Here is a 27,615-nt window from a genome sequence, read left to right as displayed (position 1 = left end):
CTCAGACTGATCCCACTTGGGGGGGGCCATTTCATGGCCTCCCCAAGTAGGTGCTCTAATCTCTACCACTGACAGCTGGGGGAGCCTTGTCTTGCCAGGGGTGGCATTTTGCATGCAAAATGCCCCCCAGCCCTCTGGGGCCCTTCTCCCACCCCCACCAAGGCTCAGACTGCTCCCACTTGGGGGGGCCATTTCATGGCCTCCCCAAGTAGGTACTCTCAGCCCCCAAAGTCCACCCCCTACAGCCCCACACAAACCCAATCCCCCCCCAGCTGCCACACACAGACCCAAATCCCCACATTAGCCCCTCACAGACCCAAATCCACCCCCAGCAGCCCCACACCCATAATCCCAGGAACAGGCTGGCAAAGGCCAGCCCTCTCCCTTTGTTCCCTATGCTGGGAACTTCTAAACTCTCTTTCCCTGGGCAATTCTGCACAGCCCAGGGGTGCCACAATGGTGGGCACACTTCTGAGTGCCAGCTGGTCCCTGTGAAAGAGCACCTGAACCACAGACACCCTCCCTCAAATTCCCCCACCACCTACAGAGATGGCTGGCCAGCCAGCCCCATTGTTCCCTATGATGGGAACCAACTGCACAACAAAGAATAAAACAAGAACAACACAAAATAAAGTTTTTAAAAAATTATTTTCTCCCTTCCAAAGTACAAGTAGGCAAAGCATAATGACACATTACACCAGCAGTCCCCCACACAGAAAAATAACACAACTCACTTAACATCAGAGAATCACAAAGCACGATTCCTGTCAAAAACACTTTATTTCTTGAACAGCTTTAGGTTACACAGCAGGGGGGAACACCAAAGGGCATGGCAGCACTATCGTACACAAAAATAACACAACTCACTTAACATCAGAGAATCACAAAAGCACGATTCCTGTCAAAAACACTTTATTTCTTGAACAGCTTTAGGTTACACAGCAGGGGGGAACACCAAAGGGCATGGCAGCACTATCTTACACAAAAATAACACAACTCACTTAACATCAGAGAATCACAAAAACACAATTCCTGGCAAAAACACTTTATTTCTTGAACAGCTTTAGGTTACACAGTAGGAGGGCACAACAGGGCATGATAGCAATGTACTACAAAAAATAATACAACCCACTTCACCGTTTTTGACAGCAATTGTGTTTGTGTGATTCTCTGATGTGAAGTGAGTTGTGTTATTTTTGTGTAGTACACTGCTTTCCTGCTCTGTTGTGCCTTCCTACTGTGTAACCTAAAGCAGTTACAGAAATAAAGTGCTTTTGACAGCAATTTTTTGGGGTGATTCTTTAATGTGAAGTGAGTTGTGTTATTTTTGTGTAAGATACTGCTTCCATGCCCTTTGGTGTTCCCCCCCTGCTGTGTAACCTAAAGCTGTTCAAGAAATAAAGTGTTTTTGACAGGAATCGTGCTTTTGTGATTCTCTGATGTTAAGTGAGTTGTGTTATTTTTGTGTACGATAGTGCTGCCATGCCCTTTGGTGTTCCCCCCTGCTGTGTAACCTAAAGCTGTTCAAGAAATAAAGTGTTTTTGACAGGAATCGTGCTTTGTGATTCTCTGATGTTAAGTGAGTTGTGTTATTTTTCTGTGTGGGGGACTGCTGGTGTAATGTGTCATTATGCTTTGCCTACTTGTACTTTGGAAGGGAGAAAATAATTTTTTAAAAACTTTATTTTGTGTTGTTCTTGTTTTATTCTTTGTTGTGCAGTTGGTTCCCATCATAGGGAACAATGGGGCTGGCTGGCCAGCCATCTCTGTAGGTGGTGGGGGAATTTGAGGGAGGGTGTCTGTGGTTCAGGTGCTCTTTCACAGGGACCAGCTGGCACTCAGAAGTGTGCCCACCATTGTGGCACCCCTGGGCTGTGCAGAATTGCCCAGGGAAAGAGAGTTTAGAAGTTCCCAGCATAGGGAACAAAGGGAGAGGGCTGGCCTTTGCCAGCCTGTTCCTGGGGTTATGGGTGTGGGGCTGCTGGGGGTGGATTTGGGTCTGTGAGGGGCTAATGTGGGGATTTGGGTCTGTGTGTGGCAGCTGGGGGGGAGGAATTGGGTTTGTGTGGGGATGTAGGGGGTGGACTTTGGGGGCTGAGAGCACTTACTTGGGGAGGCCATGAAATGCTCCCCCAAGTGGGAGCAGGCTGAGCCTTGGTGGGGGGTGGGAGTAGAGGTGGGAGAAGGGCCCCTGAGGGTTGGGGGGCATTTTGCATGCAAAATGCCACCCCTGGCAAGACAAGCCTCCCCCAGCTGTAAGTAGTAGAGAAAAGAGCACCTACTTGGGGAGGCCATGAAATGCCCCCCCAAGTGGGAGCAGGCTGTGCCTTGGTGGGGGGTGGGAGGAAAAGTGGGAGAAGGGCCCCTGAGGGTAGGGGGGCATTTTGCATGCAAAATGCTACCCCTGGCAAGACAAGCCTCCCCCAGCTGTAAGTAATAGAGAAAAGAGCACCTACTTGGGGAGACCATGAAATGCCCCCCCAAGTGAGAGCAGGCTGAGCCTTGGTGGGGGTGGGAGAAGGGCCCCAGAGGGTTGGGGGGCATTTTGCATGCAAAATGCCACCCCTGGCAAGACAAGCCTCCCCCAGCTGTCAGTGGTAGAGATGAGAGCAGAGCACCTACTTGGGGAGGCCATGAAATGCCCCCCCCAAGTGGGAGCAGGCTGAGCCTTGGTGGGGGGTGGGAGGAAGGGTGGGAGAAGGGCTCCTGAGGGTAAGGGGGCATTTTGCAAGCAAAATGCCACCCCTGGCAAAGGAAGCCTGCTTCTTCATTTTTCCCCATAGGAAATAATGAAGAAGATGAGCAGCAGCATGCTAACAATATGCTGCTCCTTCGCTTTCTTATGGGAGATAGGGGGACCTGCTTTGGGGGGCCATGACATGCCCCCCCAAAGTCCAATCGGTCTGAAACTTGGGGGGTTTGTAAAGAGGGGTTAGAGGAAGGTCCCCACCAATTTTGGGCTGATTCGGTGGGAAAATGCCTCCCCCAGATGTCCGGGAAGACGCCGGAGGCATTTTCCCATTGAAAAAGCCGAAAGCCGAAAGCCGAAAGTAAGCCGAAAGCCGAAAGCCGAAACGGCTGGCCGTTTCGGCTTTCGGCTTATATGAAAGAGAATCCTCTTTCGGCTTTCGGCTTTAGCTGAAAATTTTTGGCTTGCACACCCCTACTCACATGTATTCCTCCCTGTTCACTTGCGCTTCACTTGTGCTCTACTTGGTCACATGAGATCAAGTGGAGTGCAAGTGGAGCACAAGTGAACAGGGAGGAATACATGTGAGTCTGTTCACTTGCCTTTCAAGTGTCATTCATCACTTGTAGCTTGGCTTCAAGCTAGGGATTCCATGTGCCCACCAGTGGCAGGAAATCTCTTGGCAGTTTGTTTAGTTGTCCACTGTCTCTGGTGACCAGCTGGAGTTTTTGAGCCACCCACCGGTCTCTCACCACCGGCAGGCACCCTGGGAACACACTCAGTGTACACTCCTTGCAGACGCAACAACGTCACTTCCAGAAGCACTCCCACTGCCATCATGATGACGTCACTTTTGGAAGGATTGTCACAGTGAGTACCGGGTCCCCCCGCCTCTTTCTGGTAGGGGAATTTGGCAATTCTAATCCCATTTTAGGAACCTATTTGCACTTTATATCACATTCCCCACTTTCCATGTGATTGGAACAGAGCAGCATCTAAAGATACAGGTCTGCTCTCATCACATATAATTTGGCTGATATAATCTCTTGATTGCAGGATGATGGCTAGCCTGAGGCCACCTAATACGTTCATAGCTAAACTGAGTAAAGAAGCAGGGCTAATTCCCATTCTTTGGCTGCTCTCCAAATAACCAAACTTAATAATTCCATGCTTTGTGTAAGTGTTATCTAAAAGATTTCTTCTGCTTCACTGCCATCAGATGGGGCGCCAGCCCCCTTCACACAGCCCCTGGCACCCAACACTACTCAGCTGGTCAGAGGGGGAAGAAATGGAAGGACTTACTGATTCACAGGAGCTCTTCTGGGTAATGCCAGGACATTGGCAGCAGTGTGACAATGGTCACTTCACATATGCCCAGAAGTGATGTCATCACATTGCCGAGTAAAGCACTGATATTTGGGAAAAAAACGTAAGAGATTTTGTCCAAATACCAGAGCAGCTCTGGTGATTATATCGTTACTGGAAATGACATCATGTCACTGGAGCAACATAAGAATCCACCTGCCACTCACTGTCTCTCCTCCGCCCCCAGTTACCAAGGGCAGCCTGGCAACTCTGTCATCAGATCACTTATTATCTTTGGCTATAAATTAAAACAGAATTGCAAGCCATGTTCTAACTAAATTTATAGCTGTTATGAATTAAAGCTACTTTGGCCTCCCTTTGTCTTTATTGCATAATTAAATTACATTAAATTCCTTCAGAAGAATTTCTGTGTTTCTAACATGTAATCACTGCTGTTACCACACGAAGCATGCCTATACAATAAGCAAAAAATACATAGACTTTCTCTAAAATCACAAACAAATACTGGTATTCAATTGATTTCTTTTTGTTTAGTATTTTTTCCTCACGGAATCCAGCAGTACTGGCAAAAACCATCAAGGATACAAAATAAAGATTTGTTTTTGAAAGCAGTGGTTCCAGTTTAGCAAAAGGTCTACAAAATCTCTCCTGTTAAGTTAAGGATTCATTGGTTCAGGGAATTTCCCCATTATAGGACCTCTCAAGCTGGGCTGATTTCATACATGCATTTCCCTCATGACTTGCATATGTGAAACTGACATCAGGGGCTGCTGACCAAAGACCACAAAGAAAACTTCCATATTATCCCCACATCACCTTACAATGGAGCCAGTTTATACTAGTAGCGCTGGAATGTGGGAGTGCTTTTGTGAAACCGCCTTGGATCCCTTTGCAAACAGATTAAAAAGTGTTCATAAGGGGGATAGCAGTTCTATTGCTGAGGCTATTGGACCAACATTTCCTTAACCTGATCCAGTTATGTTTATTTTCTAACTAAGGCAGAATGTGAAAGAATACCCAGGCTTGAACACATTATTTGATTTTTGTCATGCTGCAAGAATGAGTACTGTTCCCTCCGTTTATTCTCACCACAATCCTGGGGCTGGATTTTTTTTTTTGGCTGAATTTCCACTCCCACTGCAGACCTCTGTTCCACACAATCCGTGGTTTGAATGTCCCTTAGCCAATTCAAAGAAGAGACAGACGCAGAGTCCTGTGAAAGAAGCAAGTCTGCTACGTTTAATAAACATGGAGGAGTGTCAGTTACACAGAGAATAAAGAAATCACTCGTGCCCAGCACTCATCAAAGCTGCAATAGCTGTGCAAAGCATTTTATATCGTTTGGTTTATTACAATATTGGGGTTCCCATTGGCTCAGACATAATTATGAACCCCATTGGTCTGTGTAGGTGACACCCTCCAATGATCCGGTGGTCCCTTATTGGAAGAGTAACTCTGATTAACAGCATAATTACAACATTTCCCAATTAGCATTGCTTATCACATTAGTACATTGTTTTATCTTTTCAAGGAACATCTCTCTTCCTCTCTAATACTTTCCCATTCATAGATCTCTTATTATTTCCTTCTTCCTGGGCAATGTAACATTTTGCCAAGGGCACCTTAGTGTCGCTTCAGCAACCTTGTATCTTTACAGGCAGAGACTGTCCCTTTGAGTACCGTGGGAGGGGAGTGCTTTCCCCTCCTCAGGAATATGATAGAGACTACATTGGGTACCCCTTTTCTGTTACTTGGGGCTTCCTGTAGCCTTGAAAAGTTCTGTTAATCTAATTAACTTGAAGTCAGCTCGGTTCTTTTGCTGAGTGGGTTTATTGCCCACTCCTTGTCCAGCACTTTCCTGTCTGAAAGCAGCCATTCAGATCTTCCCATTTGCAGTTGGCTTCCCATGTCTATCTTTGGCTATTCTATGGATACATTTAGCATGAATAGTTCAGAAAGAGATTTCCCTTATCAGCATATTGCATAGTGAATACAGGTGCATCTTCCTGGCAGTAAGCTTGCTTGATAAGCATATCTAGTGGTCACTGCAAAACAGCAGGTACTTCACAATGGTTGGTCTCAGCCTTCCCAGTGCCTAGTATACATTCATGTGTCTCCAGTGTTAATTCTTTTGCATAATGCATTAGTGTACTTCAATAGTACCTGAGAATAAAGCAAAGTTGCATAGAAATAGTAAAGGCACAAAATATTCTGGTCCATTAAATTCACTTCTATCACCTCTGACTCCCTCCTCATGCTGTTCCTCTGTGTCCCAGAAGCAGCATTTGGGAGATCATTTTGTGTGGCACCAGAAGGTGGTGAAAGGCTGTTCTGCTGCTGGAAACTCCCCCTGTCTGCAGAGGATGTGTTTTAGGTGATCTTTGCCAACAGAGGTGTGACAATCTGTCCCTTTTATCCTGTACCAGTCAATCCCCTTTTGCCCCTGTTGGTAGATGTAAGATACCCGTGTCCTTGAAAGTGTCAAAGAGGGATGGGAGGAGGAGTTGAAGAAGTAAAATGAGCGTGTTCATTTTCCTCAGATAAGGTCAGGGAGTTCTATAGAGAGGTTATTAATCTTGTCTTACCATAACTTCAGGGAGAAGCACACCAGGTTTGTGTGTTGGCCAGAAAGGCCCTACACCGATTTGTTAGCACTGAAACTTAATATTTCAAAGCAGAGGGAAGTTAGGAAGTAGACCTCAGTCTATGGAGCAAAAGCTCAAGTAATCTTCAGATAGGTTCAGAAAACTTGGAGAAAACTTGTCTTTTCTACCCTTATAAGGTAGTCTGTAAATTTCTGGTTGACTCTTTGCCCCTCCTCCTAGGCAGAATAAAGAGGCAGATACCAAGGTATGGAAACTAAAGGGCCAGTTTTATTTTGGAAACAGCATTAATTGCAAAGATGAATGCAGACATGGCAAGGGCCTAACTAGCAGTACAGGTCAGGCCCTGGGATCACCCTTGGACCTCTGCCTTGACCTGTCTGGGCGAGCCCCACTGCCCCAGGCATGAGCACTGCTGGTGCCAGGGTTTCTGGCGCCTGTGGCCACCCCCCATGTGCATGCGCGCACTGCACTCGTGCGCCACAGACTGTGTGATGGCATCATCATGCGATGATGTCATCATGCAGCGCAAGCCGGGGCATTGGCTGGTGGATGGCTGGGGTAGCGGGCGGAGGCTGCTCTGCGCTCCACATGCTGCCCTGGCAGCAGCTTGTGGCTGCTGCGCCCAGCTGGGTGTGTGTGGCAGCAGCAGCGGTGGCACGGGGCTGGCTGGCTGCAGCAGCTGCGGCCAAACCATGCCAGCTCTGCACTGTGTGCCTCCACCCCCGAGACCCCCTCTGGCGCCCCTCCGGTGCCCTCACGCCCTGAGGCAACTGCTACAATGGGGAGGTGCCAAAGGGTGCTCACCAGCCTGCTCCCTTCACCCAATCTCTATCCTACCACTAAGCAACCTATTTGGGGCTCTGCCGTAAGACAATTACCACAACCCATGTAAGCAGTGCAAAGTGGGTGAAAATCACCTCTCCCCATCAGCTGATATGGGAAAGAAGAAAAAATTCCTACCTGGCCCTCATAATCAGCAACCAGCTAAACCTGCACTACTAAAGGGTGTGTGGGTGGGCTGAGCATGATGTAAACTGCAGAGCTGAGAGGCCAGAGCTGCCTTATAAGGCACCTGACTCCGCCCCCACACTCAAGTCCTGGATGGAGAAGCAGCATCCTGCCACTTTCTCAGCTGAAGCGGCAGACGGTTCCCGACCTAAGTGGCTGCACCACAGGCCAGGAGGGGCTGGATTCTCATTCCCTATAACAAATAATTTAACAATGAAACTGTTAAATAATTTGTTACAGGGAATGAGAGTCAAGTCAAGACTCTCACACAGCTACATTTGTATAAATTTTATTCCTTATCACCTGAACCTGTCCTTTCCTTTAGTGTTTTTGTTTGCCACTAGTCTCCTTCTTGATATGCAAGTGGACAAGGTTATATTGGGTTAAACACCAAGGTAGGAGACAGAGCTAGAGGGTCTCTTCACAACCCATCTGAAGCAGGTATGTGTGCCAAAATAGATTCCCTATATACCTCACAGATTGCTTGCTAGCTAGCTAGCTAACTAAATAACTAACACACTTGGAACAGGGCTTAAGCAAATCTCTGTCCTCTCTGCTGTTTTAGTTGTGTTTGTGATGTGGTAGAGTGGCATGAGTGTCTGTCCCACTTAATAATATAGCACACTACCAAATAGAGAATAGGGGCAGTTTATTGTGGGAGTTTCCCAGCAAAATGGAAATGATCTCAGGGTTGCACTCACACACCTCTATAATTGTAACAGAGAAATTATAAGACCCATATAAATCGATAGCAACAAAATGCAGAACACCACAAGGGAATTTGAACACAGGTCTCTTTCATTACAACAATCTGCTATACCATATTTGTTCTTATGGGTGAATTTCCCCATCGTGATAAAAAATGTCCCCATGTCCACATTGTGCTCTTGGAAGATAGTTTTGAGGAAAGAGATGGAAAGATAACCAGAGAAGCTCAGAAGGAGCCCAAATTCACTTATGTGTTGGGCTGAAATTGAAAGTGTTACTGCTTCAGATTAGAGTACCTTCCATAAGGATAGTTTCAGGTAGGTAGCCATGTTTGTCTGCAGTAGAAGAGCAAGATTTGAGTCCTATAGCACCTTAAAGATCAACAAGATTTCCAGGGTATAAGCTTTCAAGAGTGTTAGATACTTCTGACTCTCAAAAGCTTATGCCCGGGAAATTTTGTTGGTCTTTAAGGTACTATTGAACTCAAATCTTGCCTCAGTAAAAAAAAGTTTTTATCTTTCAATTGATATCCTCATTTGGATGTATGTTATATATCTGCACTGCATTTAATTTCATGGAACACACTTTCAGATGTGCAGTTCCTTATTTTCATCCACATTTTGCCACAACTACACACAACAACTAGATCTTGATCAATATATAAGTCTTGCTTTGTACAGCTGCTGGGCAACTGCAGCAGCAGCACAGTATAGCTAGATAGTGAGCCAATTATGTTGGCAACAAGGATATTCTTCCCTCACCATTCAGAATGCTAGATGCTTCCTTGGCAGGTAGCCCATTGTGATTGGCTAGGTAGTACCATGATATTGTCATAATAACTATATGATCTCTGATTGGTTGGGACTATGCCGTTAAAAGAAAGAAAATTTCAAATTATGCTGAACAAACAGGATTTTCAAGGCTGCAAACAGACTCCCCTTAAAAACTCAACAAAAGACCGCATTAATATTAGCATCAACAAGAAACCATGATCATAGTGTGCAATACTGCGATATGATTCACCTCAACAATTCTAAAAGACTCATACCGTATACAGCTGGATGGCAATGAGCTGGAACATGCGAACACCTGAAATAATACAAGTCTTCATATTAGCAGTTTCAAATGCGGACTCAGTTCACACTTATGGACAGACATTTCAGTACAAAATACATGCACCTCTGATCAAGTCTGAAGGCTGCATGTACACAGAATTCAGTTCATCTTCATTTTAAATGCTTAGATATGGATATTCAATCCTATCCCAGTTGCTGCAGTTTTAAAGAGATATATAACTTTAAACATATGCACCTTTCAAACTTTATATGTGAAGTTTGAATTTTGTAAACTGCTATCCATACCAAGCTACAGTGATAATTGGCCATTGCTTTCCCTTTCAAATTGGGGAGTTTTAAAGATACCCATAGCAAACAGAATCAAGAATATTTGAATTTAAAGGCTGTGACTGTTTAAGAAATGTTCCATATATCCAGGTCTAGAAAAAAGGAAAGAAATATTCAGTAGTATCTCAGACAGGCTATGAAGTATATTGTAGCAGCATTGTAGGATTTGTTTAAATTGTTTTATAGCATAGTTCAGATTATTAAACAAAGATTATTAAACAAAGATAACTTTTTAAAGGAATATGGTTATAAGAAAAGCCACCAGGAGGTGGAGGAAGAAGGAAAGGAAAAGAGGTGCAGGAGAGAGGTGTAAAATGAATATATATATATATATATATATATATATATATATATATATATATATATATATATATATATATATATATAATCAAAGGCACTTATTGGAAAAAGTTTTACCCACAGCTGATACAGCTCTACTCCTCTGAAAGTGGCTGACATTTTGTTTTGGGGAAAGTAGAGTTTGGTTTGAATGCAGTTTATTTTAACTTTTGCTTTGCAAATATACACCTATTTGCATTGTTTGCAATCAGTGTGTCCTTCAGTTCTACCTTGCTTATAATAGGCCACAAAATGGTTGTTGTCCACAGGAAACCTGTGCATGAACCCTTGAACGGGTTGGCAAGGGGAAAGAGGCAAGGTATCAAATCCTGGATCTGGTTACGTTTCAGCCTTTGCTGAGTGTTCATAAGGTTCATGAAAGAAAGCCTTCGAGGAATACATGGAATCATTATCTGAGATGGCTCTTGGCACTGGCCTCTCCTGCAGCTTCTCTCAGGGAGGGAACCTAAGGTTTCACTATCATGAAAAGACAGGGTTAGTTGTTCTGTTGCCATTCAGTGACTAAAGGTTCTACAATTGCCCGAGCCAAATAACAAATGACTACTAGGGTCGGATGTCCTTTGAGTCTGATAGCAATTTTGTTCCTCACAGAATAAAGTGGCGTTAACAATAGACACAGAAAGAGATACACTGTACTGATAGACAAGCGAAGGAAACAGTTGTCCAGGGATGTCCCAGCAAAATGTTGGCACTCTATAAATTATTAATTGGTCAAAGGAAATAAAGATGTGTTTGCTGCAAAGCAATGTGGGAAAGGAGGTGAGGAGGTTGCTGATGCTGAGCTGTATCATCTTCAACACATAATCTTAAATTCACATGTGATAAATGCTACGCATGTTGAAAGAAAGTGATATGGCACACATACTTTTGTGATAGGCCTTCATTCAAATTACATGCTTAAATCGAAGGCATCACCCTAGCCTCCAAGAAAGAGTCTCTACAATAGGAGGTCAGTGTTGTGCCCTGGCACAATGCCGTTGGTTGACTTTCAAGTGCATAGCTAAGTGGGGGCATCCTATATAAACCCATGTTTGTTTGCCATTATGCCATGCGGACACAACTATTTGGTGAAAGGACGAAGGACAGTGTATGGAGGAAACCAGGAACAACTTTCTGGTAGATTAATAATATTTCAACCCTACCCTGCAACAATCTGATATATGTTCTGAATGTATGGTTGCCAACTGAGGCTTGAGAAATTCTTGGAGATTTGTAGGTGGTGCCTGAGCAGGGAGCTCAGCAGGGATGTGATGTCATAGAGTGCCACCTTCCAAAACTGCCATTTCCTCCAGGGGGCCTGATCTGTGTAGTCTGGACATGAGTTGTAAAGGCAGGAGAACCCCAGGCCGCAGCTAGAGGTTGGTAACCATACCTGCAAAGCAAGATATTAGTCTAGCAATAACATTTTCATAGGCTATTCAAACAGCTAATCAGATTCTCTCAGGTCATTTGTAGTCTCAGCAGGAGCAGCAGAACTGAGCTCTTTGCTGGGGCTTTTCTTTTCCCTTCCCTTCAGGGCTTTACCTCTGCTAGTTTACATGTACCTTTTTGTGTTGTATGACTTGTCTACCTCCTGTCTAGAACACTTGATTTATTTTCTTTTGCTAAGTGCGTTGTTCATGCTTGACAAATAAAGTATCACAGTAAATTTCCCTCAAGAATTCACCATTGAAAAGCTGCCTTTGTTACAAGTGCCAGTAGTGAACCTGCTGCAGTCTCCCCAGTCCCTGTAAATCAGAATGCACTGCTGATTTTATACATATACTTGAGGCTGTAATTTATGTGTCAGTTCATATTTAGCCCCTCATTTCACATTATCCTGCAAAACTAGAGGCAGATTTATATTCTTCTCCAGTGAGATTTTTAATTTAACAGAGATTGTCGTATTCTAGAATGAATTATTGCTGTGGTGTGTGATGCTTTGGCAAGAAGCAGCATGCTTGGGATCTTGTGCTGGGCCTTCATCTTTGAAAAGACCTTTGGATTTGGAAAGGTTTGAGCCTAGTTGTCCTGGCTTTTGGGGCTACCATCCCTGTTGCTCCAAGGTCTCCTTCCAGGAAACAAGAAGTTTGTGCTCCCAAAGGTCAGATGGTGTATATTTGATGACTTGTGAACTTCAGGCTTTTAAAAATCCTTTCCCCATTTTTTCAACAGGAGAAAGCTATTTTCACTTGGAATGGATTTATGAGCTTAACATATGCTTCTAAACATAGTGACTTGGAAGCAATCCCCAAGTAATATTTTTGTTTGTTTAACTATTTCTAGACTGCCTTTCCCCAAGGTTTTTCTTATGTAGTGGGTACAACAGTTCAAGTGATTTCGAATAACTCTTTTATTAACAGGAACATCACCACTCAAAGCACAAACATCAAAACAGCAGTTATAGAACACTCAACTCCGCTCCAGAACATGCCCACAATTAAACTCAACCAATAGCAAACAGCCGGTATCCAGAAACCCTATCTGCTAGTTCATTAGTCTGTAGGGGAATCCTGATTGGCCAGCTCAACAACATGACCAATCAGAATGTAGATGTACGGAACCTTGCTATGAAAGCCTTTTTGCTTGAAGCTCCCAGTACACTACACCCCTCTCCCCTAAGTCAGGGTTGAACCCGGTGACAAATACAGACCTTTAGATAGCGGGGTGGAGCCCGCTTCCTCTGAGAACACCACAGTCCATTTCCCTCCATAAGAGTGTGTGAATACGCAGCCGTAGATTGCTGTGGTGCTGGCACAGTGGCAAGGCCGGAACACAATCCCGGAGAACTCCCCATAGCATTGTTTGCCTCTGGATGCAGAGTCACTGTCAGATCTGGAATTGGCCATACAGGAGTCTCTTCTGCGCTGGGTGCTGCCATGAATTCTGGAGTGCTGGCTGCAGGGATGTCTCCATCTACCACTGCTCTTTCTGGCCATCTTTGTCTTAGCTGATCCAGATGGCGACACAACTCCTGGCCATCAGCCATGAGCACCCTATAAGACACTGGTCCAGTCGCTCTTTGCACTGATTCTGGCAACCAGGTTGGGCCATCGCCGTAGTTCCAGGTGTAAACCAAATCTCCTGGTTGGAACACTCTTCCTCTCCTGCGCATTGCTGTGGCTCTTCTGGTGACAGGTCCAGATGCAGTCTGTCGAGTGTGGTAGTGAGCCTTCTGTGCATCAGGAGTTCCACTGGGCTGCGCCCTGTGGCGGAGTGGGGCATCACGTGTTGCTGTAGTAAGAACGCAGCGAATCGAGCATGCCAGTCTCCCTTGGGGATCCTGCAGAGACTATCCTTTGTCATTCTCACCATTCGCTCTGCCTGCCCATTGGTCGAAGGGTGAAATGGAGCAGATGTGATGTGCCAGATGACGTTGTCAGCCAGGAACCGTTGGAACTCTGCTGCTGTGAACTGAGCCCCGTTGTCAGACATGATAGTGTCTGGAAGTCCGTGTGTGGTGAAGAGGCAACAGAGTGCCCGAATGACAATGGCGGTGGACATGGTGGATACTGGAACGACCTCTAACCACTTGTAGAAGGAGTCCACCACTATCAGGAACACTTGTCCTTGGAATGGCCCTGCAAAATTTATTTATTTATTTATTTATTTAATCACATTTCTAGACCGCCCTCCCCATCAGAGGGGCTCATCTACATGGAGGCGGGATCATGGCATGTGCACTGACTCCCATGGGTGAACTGGAGCTTGGGCTGGAGCTGGATGCAACTCTTGGCATGGGTGGCAGGTATGGACCCACCCTTCAATTGCTTTGTCCATGCCGGGCCACCAGACGTAGCTGCAGGCAAGTGCCTTCATGCGCACGATGCCCAGGTGGCCGATGTGCAGTGCTTCGAGGACTAGCTGCCGTAGCTTGGGCAGCATAACAACTTGGTTCCTCCACAGAGGCAGCCCTTAAGTATGGAACATTCATGCTGCCGGGAGCTGAACAGCTGGAACTCCTCAGCCAAGCGACCCTCTGGCCACCCCCTCCAAACCCAGTTGAGAACACGGGCCAGGGTACGGTCCTTGGCAGATTGCGTGGCAACATTGGAGGTGTGGATCAGCGGATGAAGCAGTTCTTCGAGCAGCAGAACATGGTGGGCTGGTGCTGGGTCAGTCGCGGTGTCTGGCAGTGGAAAGCAGCTGAGGGCATCTGCATGGCCTAATGCCTTGCCTGGGTGCTGCTGTAGGTCATAGGAGTAGGCGGACAGGAACACAGTCTAGCACAGCATCCATGGTGACAGGATCTGTGGTATCTGTTGGTCCGGAGTGAAGAGACCCAGCAGCGGCTTGTGATCTGTGATGATGACAAAGTTCTGGCTGTACAGGTAGTCATGGAACTTCTTGACTCCAGTGACGATGGCTAGTGCCTCTTTGTCGATCTGTGCGTAGTTGTGCTCTGCTGACGACAGTATCCTGAAGTAGGCGATAGGGGCCTCACACCCGCAGGGCATCTTGTGGCTGAGGATGGCTCCAATGCCATATGGCGAGGCATCACAAGTGAGGATGAGGGGCTTCTTCTAGTCGAAGTACATTAGGACACTCTCTGATGACAAGAAGTCCTTCACAGTGGTGAATGCTGTGGCTTCTTTTCGGCCCCAGGCCAAGGGTGTAGAGGACTCCAGGAGGATATGTAGAGGCTCAGCGACAGATGCCTTTTGTGGGAAGAAGGTGGGGTAGAAGTTCAGGAGCCCCAGGAAGGACTGCAGTTCCTTCTTAGACCCAGGTGCTGGCGAGCTGCAGATGGCGCGCACCTTGGCTAGGGTTGGGTGAATGCTGGCAGCATCTATAAGGGATCCCAGGAACTCAACTTGTGGAACTCCGAACTGACACTTCTCCCTCTTAACTTTCAGGTCTGTGTCCTGTAGCTTGCTGAGGACAGTCCATCGTTGCCCAGCCAGTTCAGTTTCAGAGCTTCGGGCAATCAAGACATCAGCAAAATATGGAATGATGCCTGGAATTCCATGGAGAAGACCATCCATGATGCTGTGGAAGATCCCAGGAGCGACGTTGACACTGAACTGCAGGCGCTTGACTTTGAACGCACCCCTGTGTGTCACGATCATCTGTGCCTCTGCTGTGGCATCATCGACTGGCAGTTGCTGGTAGGCCTGGGCAAGGTCAAGTTTAGTAAAGACCTTCCCACCATTCAGTGATGCCAGAAGGTAGCTCACGACTGGCACCGGATAAGCATGCTGCTGCAGTGCCTTGTTTACTGTGCATTTTTAGTCCACACAGATTCTAACTGCTCCGTTGGGCTTGAGTGGCGTGACAATCGGCATCTCCCGTGTTGTGTGTGGAACCAGCTCCAGGACTTCCTGCTGGATCAGCTGGTCCAGTTCCGCATCTATCTTTGTCTTCAGAGCAAAAGGAACTCGCCGAGGCTTCAGGTGAATAGGAGCCACTGCTGGGTTGAGGTCGAAGGATACTGGTGGGCTGGTGTACTTCCCCAAAGAACCATCGAACACTGCGGGGAACTCCCTACAGACAGCTGTGATGGCTGATCTGTTGTACACCCATCACTAAGATACCCAATGGTTGGAACCATTCTAGGCCACATAGGCTTGGTTGGTGGCCCTGGACAACCAGCAATTGAAGCGGGCCCTTAAAGTCCTTGTAGTTCTACCTAGAATTTACCGATGCCCTCGACTGGCACTCGACGGCCCTGGAAGTCTTTGAGGAGCAAATCGACTGATTCGAGGCAGCAGTTGGATGACTTGGAACAGATGCACTGGATTGTGCTGGAGGAGATGATGGACAGTGCAGACCCGGAGTCGACTTCCATCTCACAGGGCACATCTTGTATCCTCACTGTCACCTTGATCTTCGCATATGTCAGTGGTTGTAGCATTAAGACAGAATCACTGTTGGTTCCAGCCGGAGCATATATCTTTCTGGATGCCAGCAGTGACATGCGACTTGCCCATGGCGATGCATGGTGCCGAGCAGAGCAGCAGGCATGGGAGATGTGTCCAGTTTTCCCACAGTTCCTACATTGTGCATTCCGGAACCTACATGACCTTTTCTGGTGGGACCCCCCACAGCTGGCACAAGGGACCCCCTGGTATGACTGCAGTCCCTCTTGCTTCTGGCTGGTGACCTTTGTGTGCAAGACCTCCTCGTCATCCTCATCCATAGAGAAGTCCTCCATGCACCCCTGGTGGACTGCTTTGGTCTTGCAGGAAGGAGGGGGGCTGTGCGCTTGTTGGACCTCCTTTGTCAACTGCTCTGCAGCTTCCGTGGTGATGGCCTCCTCGTAGGCTGACTTGAAGTCCAGGTATCTCTTTGTGAAAAGTCGCCTCTGGAGCTTCTCATCCCGGAGGCCACACACCAAGCGATCGCAGAGGGCCTCCTTGAGGTTGGAAAATTCATACAGGCCTGCAGCCTTTCTCAGTGCTGTGACAAAGGTGGCAACTGTCTCACCTGGGGCCTGGTCTCACTTATAGAAAGCGTGGCAACATGCAATTCTGGAAGGGTGTGGTGAGAAGTGCTCTTGTAACTTGGCCTTGATCACTGAATGACACTGCCTCCAGTTCTTCTGGTGCCACGAGAGCATGAGCAATCTCGAAGGTGGATTGCCCACAGACGCTGAGGAATGTGGCCTTGGCACACTCAGCATTGGTGATGTCATTTGCCGTAAGGTAAAACTGGAATCGGGAGATATGAGTCCCAGTCCTTGGCAGCAGCGTCAAATTGTTCGAAAAGGCCCTTGGCATCTGTATTGAAAGCTACCCCAAGTGAATGTATACTGGTTGTCCGAGGCGACAATTTCTCGCCAGTAAATGATTCAGCTCTAGTCTTAAGACTTCCTACCTAAACAGAATCCCATCCTTGTTGCCAGTCTTATGTAGTGGGTACAACAGTTCAAATGATTTCCAATAACTCTTTTATTAACAGGAACATCACCACTCAAAGCACAAACATCAAAACAGCAGTTATAGAACACTCAACTCCCCTCCAGAACATGCCCACAATTAAACTCAACCAATAGCAAACAGCCAGTATCCAGAAACCCTGTTTTCTAGTTCATTAGTCTGTAGGGGAATCCTGATTGGCCAGCTCAACAACATGGCCAATCGGAATGCAGCTGTATGGAACCTTGCTACAAAAGCCTTTTTGCTTGAAGCTCCCAGTACACTACAATTTTGTACAAGAGGATGCTTAAACGTATACAAGAATGAAAACTATAAAATAGTATAATGTTTCTGTCAGAAGCAGCAATCCACAACCCAGTCCATAATCCATAAAGAGAGCAATAAAACCCTTTTGAAATAGCACCATTTTACATGCTCTTCTGAAATCACATATTGTCTATAACTTTTTAATATATTCTACTCTGAAATTCCCTGATTCTTTTTGAACTATAGAACCAGCACAGTGGATTCAGTATTAGTTGAGGAACTGGGAGACCCAACTTGTCACAATACTTCTGGGTGTCCTTGGGCCAGTTACAAACTCTTGGCAGCAGTTGAGAGATGCTGCTTCAGTATGCCAAACATCAGACTATTCTTGACACAGTAGTCTATCCTCTATGCTTTCTTACTCTCAGTCAGTGCCTCTTTGGGTTGACTACTACAATGGACTTTGAGATTTCAAGTTCCCTAAGGGCAAACCCCTTCAGGGTTTGCGATAAGTCAGTAACAACATAATGGCATATTCAGGACTTTTTTTCTGGGAAGAGAGGTGGTGGAACTCAGTGGGTTGCCAGCACAGGGGGTAACTCCTGGTGGGAGGTGGCGCCCCTGGTACCACATGCGCATGCACAAAGTGCGTGCACGAGCAAAGTGCACGCATGCACAAAGTGCGCGCACGCTTCAAGGACTGCACAATGATGTCACTTTGGGTCAGCTGGAACAAGGGGAGGAGTTTTTAAAAATTTAAATCGCTCTCAGCGAAAATGCTGTGCGCCAAGGGTGACCTAAACTCCTCTGTCTGGAGATCAGGGGTGGGGCCACCCAGCCATGTGACCATTTTCAAGAGGTGCTGGAACTCCGTTCCACTGCGTTCCTGCTGAAAAAATCCCTGGGCATATTATTGTTGTTATTGTTGTTATAGGAAATGATGTAACTGCGAGATAAGGAGGAACACCATAGACTCCTGTGACTATCTTTATAACCTCTGAGGACTGAACAACTTGAGCATATGGCCTAATTTAGGCCACAGAACAAAATTGTTTCCCCATCATACCTGCCTTAATGTTCTTGCCCAATGATAAGCAACATCCACACTTGACGGGTTTCATACAAGCAAATATTCATAATTATCACCATAAAGATTTTTTTTTAAAAAAAATAGCTTTCATTCTAATAGTATCCTGGGTTGAAAATAGGAGGGCTTCTGAAAATATGTTTTGGGGCAATGTAATTTTCAGAAGCTCTGAGAAAGGTATATGTAGTATACTCCATTTCTCCTCAGAGCTCTTTACTCATGTAGTTACTTCCCTTATTTGATGTTCTGAAGCATTTCTCACCTAGCCACAACCAAACCTGCCTAAGAAGCCTCCAGACCTTTCTGTGAACTCCTCAGGGCTAGTTAACCCACTGCTTTCCCCTTTCTGCTGATATGGTATCATGTGAACCATAGATACAGCCACATCAGCCAACTTCCAGAATCAGAAGCAACATTTATTTCTGTTGCTGTAATTGAAGGAATTGCTCTTATATTGGGAGTTATATCAAACAAGTTCACATACAAGTTTCTTCATAGGTTTCTGAATTGGAGGGAAGAAAATCAGAGAAACAAGCATCAAGCTGGTATTTGTGAACTAGTCTCATGGTATTCTGGAAATCAATGGCCCTTATCCAGTTAAATTTAGTTATGAATAATCCAGAAAAAGAAATGAAAATTAAGTGAATCACAAATAATTTATTCCATCCAATAGGGCCTGACTCACTTCTGCTAGATCTGGGCCAGTGAATGTAAGTGCACTGCCTTGTTCTCCCAGGGTTAAAACTGTTTAAATTTAGGCAGGAATGCTTTGGGAAATACATTCACCAATTTAATTTCACCTGCCTTTAAGATTAACTATTACATTGTGTTTTTATTTAAACATCATCACTGAGCAGTCACTCTCTAAATATTTTTAAAGAAACACCAAAAATTGAGTTAAGGTCACAAGAAGGATGTTAGTAGGTCAATATTACTAAGCATTATAAAGCCTGGAAGATTTCATTTTAAGGAACTGTAATAACTCTGCTATTTGGCATATGTAACTCAATATTTTATATTTATGAAGATAGACATTTCTGAAGAGGTTTAATGAGTAGCAATGTAGTTTCCCCATTAAAAGCCAAAGTCCTCTACAATTTTTAATAAACAGTAAGTAATTCACTGCCATATGTGTCTGTGGCTTTCTAGCGGAGAGTGTAGCAAGTTACTTTGAAAGCTGCCTCAACATTCTGCACATGAGCCAAAACCACCAATGTCGTCCTGCTGTACTGTATGTCTTACCAACCAGAACACTTTTTAGAAAGGTCTTTTAGAGAAGTCTACAAAAACTGCTTAATCCTTCAAAGAAGTATTGTTTTAGATGTTTAATAAGTTTGAGAAAATTTCAGTTACTTAATATCATATGGTTTGAAAGCATTTTTTAAAAGGATTAGAAGTCCATTGCTGCCCATGGAAAGTTTTCTTTGTTAGAACCTTCCTGTCCATTGCATTTCCCTGATCAAGAAGTATAGTTCTTTCACCCAGAGGAGTACCCTGCCACATGGCTTTGACAGTGTTTCCATTCTTAATTTAAAATATTTCAGGATTTAATGACATGTTATGGGGAATGTGTGGCAGCCGTCCACCAACCTCTTCTCTCACCTACTGCATTTAGGCTCTGGTCCTTGCCATGCACTTTTGCAGGATGGTTCTGGATGAGAGATTACCATATGCCACATGATACATGCATCCAATCCCCACTTGGAGCACAAAAGTGCCAAAGAAAAAGATGCTTGCTTTTTCCTGGCACACAACTTTTGCTCCGAGTTGTGATGACATAGTTTCCCAAGTCATGTTGCAATTCAGCCTAAGTATCATCTCTGGCTCCTCTTGATCCTTGTAGTGCCTTTGTTATTCCTTAGGGAAAGGACTGTACACCATGACAGATTAAAGTACAATCTTTGTATTTCTAAATTTGTTCATAGTCCTTTATCTCTTCTTGCTTACTTCTCTGTAGTTTATTTTTTCCTTGAGTAATCAACAGAATCAGCTTCCAGAAAGAGGCAAACTTCCAAGTACCTGCAGCTGAAGGACAGTAGGATTTGAGTCCAATGGCATCTTAGAGACCAACAAGATTTTCAGGGTGTAAGCTTTAAAGGGTCAGAGCTCCCTTCTTCAGTAGCTCTGACTCTCGAAATCTTACACACTAAAAATCTTGTAGGTCTCTTTCTAAGGCGCCTCTGGACTCAAATCCTGCTGTTCTACGGGAGACCAACATGGCTACCCACCTAACTTTTTCTGTAGCTGAAGGAAAGAACCTTCCAAGAAGGTCTCATGAGAAATGTCAGCCAAGAAGCTCTCAGCCCTTTCCTAGCAAAATGTTCTAGTTTGTTTATGAAGGAATGGATTTGCAAGCCGTATTCCTTCTGGTCCTGGGTGATCAGGAAAGCCCCACTGCCATCCCAGGTCTCTGCTCAGCAAAGCAACCCTTCCCCTTATCATACTCCTTCTTGGGTAGTAATGCTGCCTCCAACAAATCTAAAACAGTATGTCTAGCTGGATGGATTCATACATTTTATTTATTTATTTAAAACGTGTAAGCTGCCTTTCCATCCAAATAGGGTCCCCAAGGTGGCAAATATTTTAAAATGTAAAACAATATTTTAAACAATTAAAATTTAAAGCAACATGTAAATTAGTATAAAAATAATCGAATAAAAACACCCAAATATAGTATACCAAGAACAAGGAGCAGGGCCAATAATAATTATTGGGGATATGGCAAATAAAACAAACAAACAAAGGCTTCACTTGCTGGTGGAGGACAACAATAGAGAGGGACAGATAAATCTCCCTGGGGGAGAGAGGTTCAAGATTTTAGAGCCACAACTGACCGCTCTGTATTTGTGTAGTCCCTTAGAGGCTCTGCCTAGTTGCTGCATCTCCTGCTTTGTTGGTACTACCACACTTTCACACTTGAGCTTTCATGATGGTGTGCTTAACTGCTTCCCCTCCCCTTTACTGTTTTTAGAAAGAAAGACCATGAGGATCAGGCTTTGAGCATTTAAAATAGAATAAAATTTAATAAGCAAAAATAAAGAGTGGTCTGTTTCACGTGGTCTGTTCAAGCATCATGCTGAGCAAGGATACAAAGAAAAGACAAAAACATACAATCTTGTAAACCCTAAACTCTATAATCCTAAATGATATTTAATTGGGATTGGATAGCTATTGAAAGGGCTCGGTGGATGGCCAACAGAGCCCTATTTAAAATAATGATGGGTGGGTTGGGGATTTATTTGCCCCATCCGCAGATCCGGGCCGAGTCTGTTGCCCTCTACAGAGCGGATGGTGTGCACCTCTCTTACAGAGGTAATAGCATTTTTCTTGATGACCTATGGCAGGGGCTCAGGTTGGCTTTAAGCCATTTGTGGGGCTCTAAGGCCTAAGCAGAGGCTTGGCCTCTGCAGTGGCAGGAGTTAGCTAGGGATATATCTGTGGCGGGCCAGTGAGCACCCTTGGCACCTCCCCATTGGTGGGGAACTGGGGTCTTTCAGGAGCAGCAGGCTGCCGCACTGCCCAGCTGCGAGGTTAGACGCCCTGGGTGGGGAACCCCTGGATAAGCCGGTCTCCCCCCACTGCTGTTCGGCCGGGTGGGGGAGCTTTTCAGGGGTGAACCACTCCACCTGGCCTGGCCGGCTCCCAGCCATTTGAGGGATGGCTCGCACCCGGGGCAGCGGGTGCTCGTCCAGACAGGTCGGGGTGGGGTCCAATGAATGACCTCAGGGCCTGACCTGTACCGCTAGTTAGGCCCCTTGCTGTAATTATTGTTTTGCTGTTTCATTTAATAAAGTGGCCCATTTTACCCAAGCCTTTGTGTCTGACTCTCATTCTAACTAGGGGGGCAAATGACAAGTTAGCAAGGTATAAAATGGTAAACCTTTTGTTTTTACTCTGGCCAGAAATGCTGGAATGCTCTGGGCTTTGGAGAGAGAGGATTCATTTCCTGTAGTTTTCCCCTTCGCCAGCCACGAGTTTCCAGCATGGTCCCAGCTCATGGATAGAGTACAGTCTCAAAGGATGGATTATTGGGATAAATTCTAGGGTGGAGGGCATTTCTCCACAATCTTTCTAAATGTCTGGTGTCAGTGAATGGGCTTCAGCCATGAAGTTATGGTAAAACTCTTGAGTGTTTAATGATAACACCCATTTATTGTCTCACCATCTGGAATTCCTACACTTGTATAGGTAAGTGTCCATTACATATTTAAATCTGATGACCCCCACCCCCCACCCCAGGTGTCACTATAAGCATCATTTGAGAGTTGCCTGCTCCAGAGCCACATTAAGTCTAGAATATATCAGAGCTTTCCTGATGATTCTAGGGCCTTAATTCTTAGTTCAACTGACTTGCTGAAGTGTGAAAAAGATTTCCTAGCTAGATGAATACAAGAAATATGTCAGTTGTTCTCTCTTGTTTTGAAATAGATGCTGAGCTGAAGCTTCTAAGTTTGACTTCTTTAAGGTGAGCCCTAAAAAATGAACAAAAATCACCAGGAAAATATAATTGTTAGAATGTGTAAAAGCTTACACAGATAGTAGATTTCCCTATCAATTTTAGTGTGAGTCTAATAGCATGGAGAAAAGGAGAAAATGGAAATGAAAGTGAAGTAAATTCAATACAGATGTTTTCAGATATCTCCCAACAGAGCAGAGGTGATGTGCTGAAAAACTAGTACTTGGACAGTATGGAGACAGACAATAAAGGTACATCTATCAAGAAACAGTCATATGCCAGAGGAAGGAGGAAGATAAGAAGAAGAAGAAAGTGTGATACTAAGAGTGGAATTCTCCCAACACATACATAAAAACGATTTAGCTGAATGACATGTCTGTATGTTTTCCAAAAACTGAAGCAGTTCTGTTTCAAATTAAGCAAAGCCATTTCTGAATATGAAGAATATTTTTTAAAATCAAGGCAGACAAAAGGGATAGGCACAGACTGAAAAACTACATAGAATAATTCTAGACGTATGTATAGATAATGTACATTAAACATCCTCATATGCAGCCTTCTGCTGATTTATAGGTACAAGGCTTATGAAGGACCTGGTACTAATTCTACTTGTGGGTGGACATCAACCACATTCTTTGCACAATGGATTAGTATTATTGTACCCATTAAGGGATAGAAAAATGACAGTAGTATGTGAGTGGAAACCAGTGTCCCATGCAGCATTTGTTCATGGATCAGGTGGTTTTAGAATGCATTAGCTGTGAAGAAAAATGTGTCACGTGAATGGCTCCATTGCCATTCAGCCTTTAAAATAAAGCATATATTTTGCTTTGAACTCAACCTGAGCAAAGTAGAGTATGTAAGCAGTAGCACTCTTACATATGCAGATAAACCCTAACTGTATATTTCTGTATCTGAATCCTTTGATGATGCAATAGAAGTCTTACATTACAGTGTTACAGCTGTGGTCAAATAACTGAAAGTGAACAAATTGATACTGAACTCAGACAAGACAGAAATGATGCTGATTGGGAAGGCGGAGATCTTGAAGGACATTGTGCTTCCCAGTTTCGATGGGGTTCAGTTGACTCTTGCTGACTCTGTTAACAGCCTAGAGGTTATAGTGGATCCAGTATTACTCTTGAAAAAACAAGTTAATACAGTTGCAAAAGCCACTTTCTACCAACTCAGTCTAGCCTGGAAGATGGCCACCTCCATTGACACAGCTGATCTGGCCACGTGGATCCGTGCCACAGAAACACTGAGACTAAACTACTGCAATGCACTCTATATTGGTCTCCCTGCAGAGACAGCTTGGAGTCTCCAGTTGGTGCAGAATGCTACAGCTTGGTTATTATCAAGAGCTAGGTGAAGCATGTATATTACTCCCATTCTGCAGTCATTCTGTTGGCTAGAAACCAGTTACTGGGCTCAATTGAAGGTGTTGTCTCTCACATACAAAGCCCTTTGTGGCTTTGGCCTCTCATATTTGCAGGACTACCTCTCTCCCTATGGTCCACCATGACAGCTTTCCTCATTTGAGCATGGCCTTCTACAGGTGCCACCCTCCAAATGGGCAAAATCAGTGATTGCCCATACATACACATTATCTGTTGTGACCTCCACCTTGTGGACTAGCCTGCCTGATGAGGTTAGAGGGCTCCCACTCTCCTGGCTTTCTGCAAACTATGCAAACCAAATTTTTCAGGAGGGCATTTTTACACAGGTAAGAAGGTTGTACTGTAAGGAAATGGTTCAAAAAGATTCAGGATTCCTGAATTGGCCCCAGCATTGCTGAGCCAATTTGGGAATCCCAAAGCAAAGCTTTTTGAAATGATTTGTATCACTATGGGAACCTTTGGGCAAAGCAGCAGCAGCCGCACCAGCAGCATTTTCCTAGGTGTTTGCATTGCGAACAAGAAAAGTGCTACTCACTTTCAAACTTCCCGCCCAGCTGCTCCGCCCCCCTCCTGGATGGAAAGGGGAGGAGGCTCCCCCTCCCATTGGATGAAGGAAGCAGCAGTGCTTGAAACTGACAACCACCCTTTTTATGCCACTTGCAAGCAGTATGAAAAGAAGGGCTTTCCAACGCTCCTTCCTTCACCCGATGAGAGGAGGAGGAGGCTCCCCTTCCCATTGGGTGAAGAAAACAGCGGGGCATTCCTGAATCTTTACAGAACATACTGAAGCGATTTAAACACCCATATCCCAAAGCTCTTGCTGCTTCAGGATTCAGGTTATTCCAAATTGTTTTTCCACTTCCAGTAAACCTGAAGCAGGAAACCTAAATCTTTTTCTGTTGCACACCCCTAGTTATAACTCTGCCTAAGATGGCAATGATAAACTATGCAGAGGAGTAGGCTGCCTTACTCTATTAATGTCAATATGGGTTTTTAAAAATCATTTAAAGGGGTTTGTGAAAGCACATTATATTAGTTTGCTGTTGCAATACTAGTTTGATGCCTTTGGTCACGAGTGGAACTGAAATTAGGAGAATATTATATTTAGAATATTTTACTCAGAAAGCAAAATACATTTTAAAAAATTCAGTATGAATGATTTTGAATAACTGAACATGGGAAGGAACAGTAAAAATGCTTCAGAGGGGCATATATAAGTCAGTGGACTTAGAAGGGTGACATTAGTACAGCTCTGAATGGTAGGCTGAAAACATAAATTTAACAATTTGCTAACAATCCCCTAGGATTTGTAAACACGTGATCAAGCTTTACTTAATCAGTTATAGATCCAGCCAAATCTAAGCAATTTTAAGGTTACTTGACTGTAATTAAAGAAAGTTAAACACATCTTTTAAATTAGTTTTTAAAAAGTAAATTTAAAATGTGACTGACTAAAAGGATTAACTAGTAACAAAGCCTGTTACGTTTGACAATAGAATGGGCTTTAGCAGGGCCTTGTGAGGTCATGCACTGCCCTAACTGTGTTCCTACACTCTGCAGTGGGCTGATTTTGGCCTCACATGGGCAGAAATTGGGCTGTTGTGGAGCACAGGAGCACTCCAGGGCCCATTGCACTACTCAAACAGTGTTCCTGCACCCCACACCATCCTGATTTGGCCTCAAACAGGTGGAAATTGGACCAGTGCGTATCGCAGGAGCACTCCAGGGCCCATTTCACTTCTCTGTGCTTTGGAGGGGAGGCACAGGCAAGCCACGCCCCTCCTGCCCTTCACCCCAGATCAAGGCTTAGGGAAGCACAGGAAAGCCACACTGCCCCTCCCCCCATACCCTCCCCCCAGATCAGGGCTTGGGGTGAATTGCAGGCAAGCTGGGCGGGCCCCATGCTGCCCCAGCCCAATTGGGGCTGGAGAGGGAGGAGCCAACCTGTGGGCCCTTCTGAGGCTGCAGAGGCTTGCACAGACTGCACCAGCTCCAGATAAAAGGGTGAGTCGTCTGGAACACGGCTCCCCTTTTATGTAATAAGATGATCACTGCAATCATGTGGTGTGCAAACAACCATATAATGATATCTTCAGTGGACTGGACCTCAGTTAAATTCAGAGTAGAGTTTTGGACAGAGTAGAACCAAGTTTAACAGTGTACTCATAAGCAGAGTTACTCAACTCTAAGCCCATTGAAAGTAACTAGTTCTTAGGATTGCATTGAAAGACTGCTTACTCCCTTATGAATCTATCCAACCACTACAATTATCTTCTGATTCCCTGCTTCTGGTGCCCCTGTCTTCTGAGATTAGGAAGGTGGCAAACCAGGAGAGCATCTTCTCAGTTGTGGCACTAAAACTCTGATACTCTTTCCTTGGGGGGACTCATCCGTCTCCTTCTGTTGCTGTCTTGCACTAGGTGGTGAAGACTTTTTTCTTTGCCATTCTCTCAGTGATCCCATTTTCCCTACCTTTGTTTTATTTGCTGTTTTTATGTTTTTGTATGTGTATTTTAGCTTTGATTTTAATTGTTTTAATGATATGTTTGTGTTTGGTTTTAATGGTTTTTAAGACCCTGTGGCAACAGCACAGCCCCGTTCACTTGGATCTGAGGATGGTATTGAATTTTGCAAGCTTGTTGGTTCAGTTGCTTTTGTTTGTCCCTTGTTCAGATTAAACCCATGAGTGCTTATTTTCAAATCATTTTCTGATTCATTGCAGTGATTTTTTTCACATTGAATGTACATATTTTCAGTCTTATTTGTATGTGAATGACTAAGCATTATTCACGTAAAACTGCATTCCAATTGCATTAAAATGCGCAAAAATTCCTAGAAGAAACAAATGAATCATTAATATTAGCAATAAAAATGGGCACCAAGACACCCAGATGCAAAAGAAAAGGGCATATTTATCCATCTCTACCAAAATCTCTAAATGAATGGGGAGGAACTGTTCATACAACAGAGAGGCCAGAGGGCCCTATTGAAAATAGCCAGGAGGTAGTAGAATTTCTGATTTTACCACCATGATTTATTTCATGTATTATTTATTTAAAATATTTATATCCTACCTCTCCACAAAGTGCTTGCAGCAGTTTATAATAAGATCAAACAGTAAAAAAATCAGCAATAAAAATATATCAATCAACATAAAAGCTAGTCAGCAGCAAACAGTCATTACAGCATTCACAAATCTAAAATTAAACTATTTATTTAAACAAATAATTACACACACATTCAGAAGAAATGTTCATCATAAAAATAGCAGGAAAAAGTCTCTTTAGAGTGGCCCTTGTCATCACCAATGGCCCTCTCCTCAAGAGTTTACACAATTAGTGGAAGTAGAGAATTATCACTTGATTATCTGCCAGGTTTTACTGCAGACTTAAAATTGCCATTTTCAGCAATCAAGCCAGTGGCTGAGATTTACTGTTTCCTGCAATAAAAGTGGTTGCATAACCCTAAG

General features: G+C 44.6%; 1 pseudogene; it reads right to left on the bottom strand.

The window, feature by feature from the left end:
• Positions 1-13,025: 13,025 nt before the first annotated feature.
• The window catches only part of LOC129324541 (uncharacterized protein K02A2.6-like), a 28,344-nt pseudogene continuing 13,754 nt past the window's right edge, over positions 13,026-27,615 (bottom strand).

The sequence above is a fragment of the Eublepharis macularius genome, chromosome 1 (genome assembly GCF_028583425.1).
Source record: "Eublepharis macularius isolate TG4126 chromosome 1, MPM_Emac_v1.0, whole genome shotgun sequence".
In the NCBI taxonomy this organism is placed as follows: domain Eukaryota; kingdom Metazoa; phylum Chordata; class Lepidosauria; order Squamata; family Eublepharidae; genus Eublepharis; species Eublepharis macularius.
Note: the sequence above shows the minus strand (reverse complement) of the source record. Positions and strands in the feature narration are given on the sequence as shown.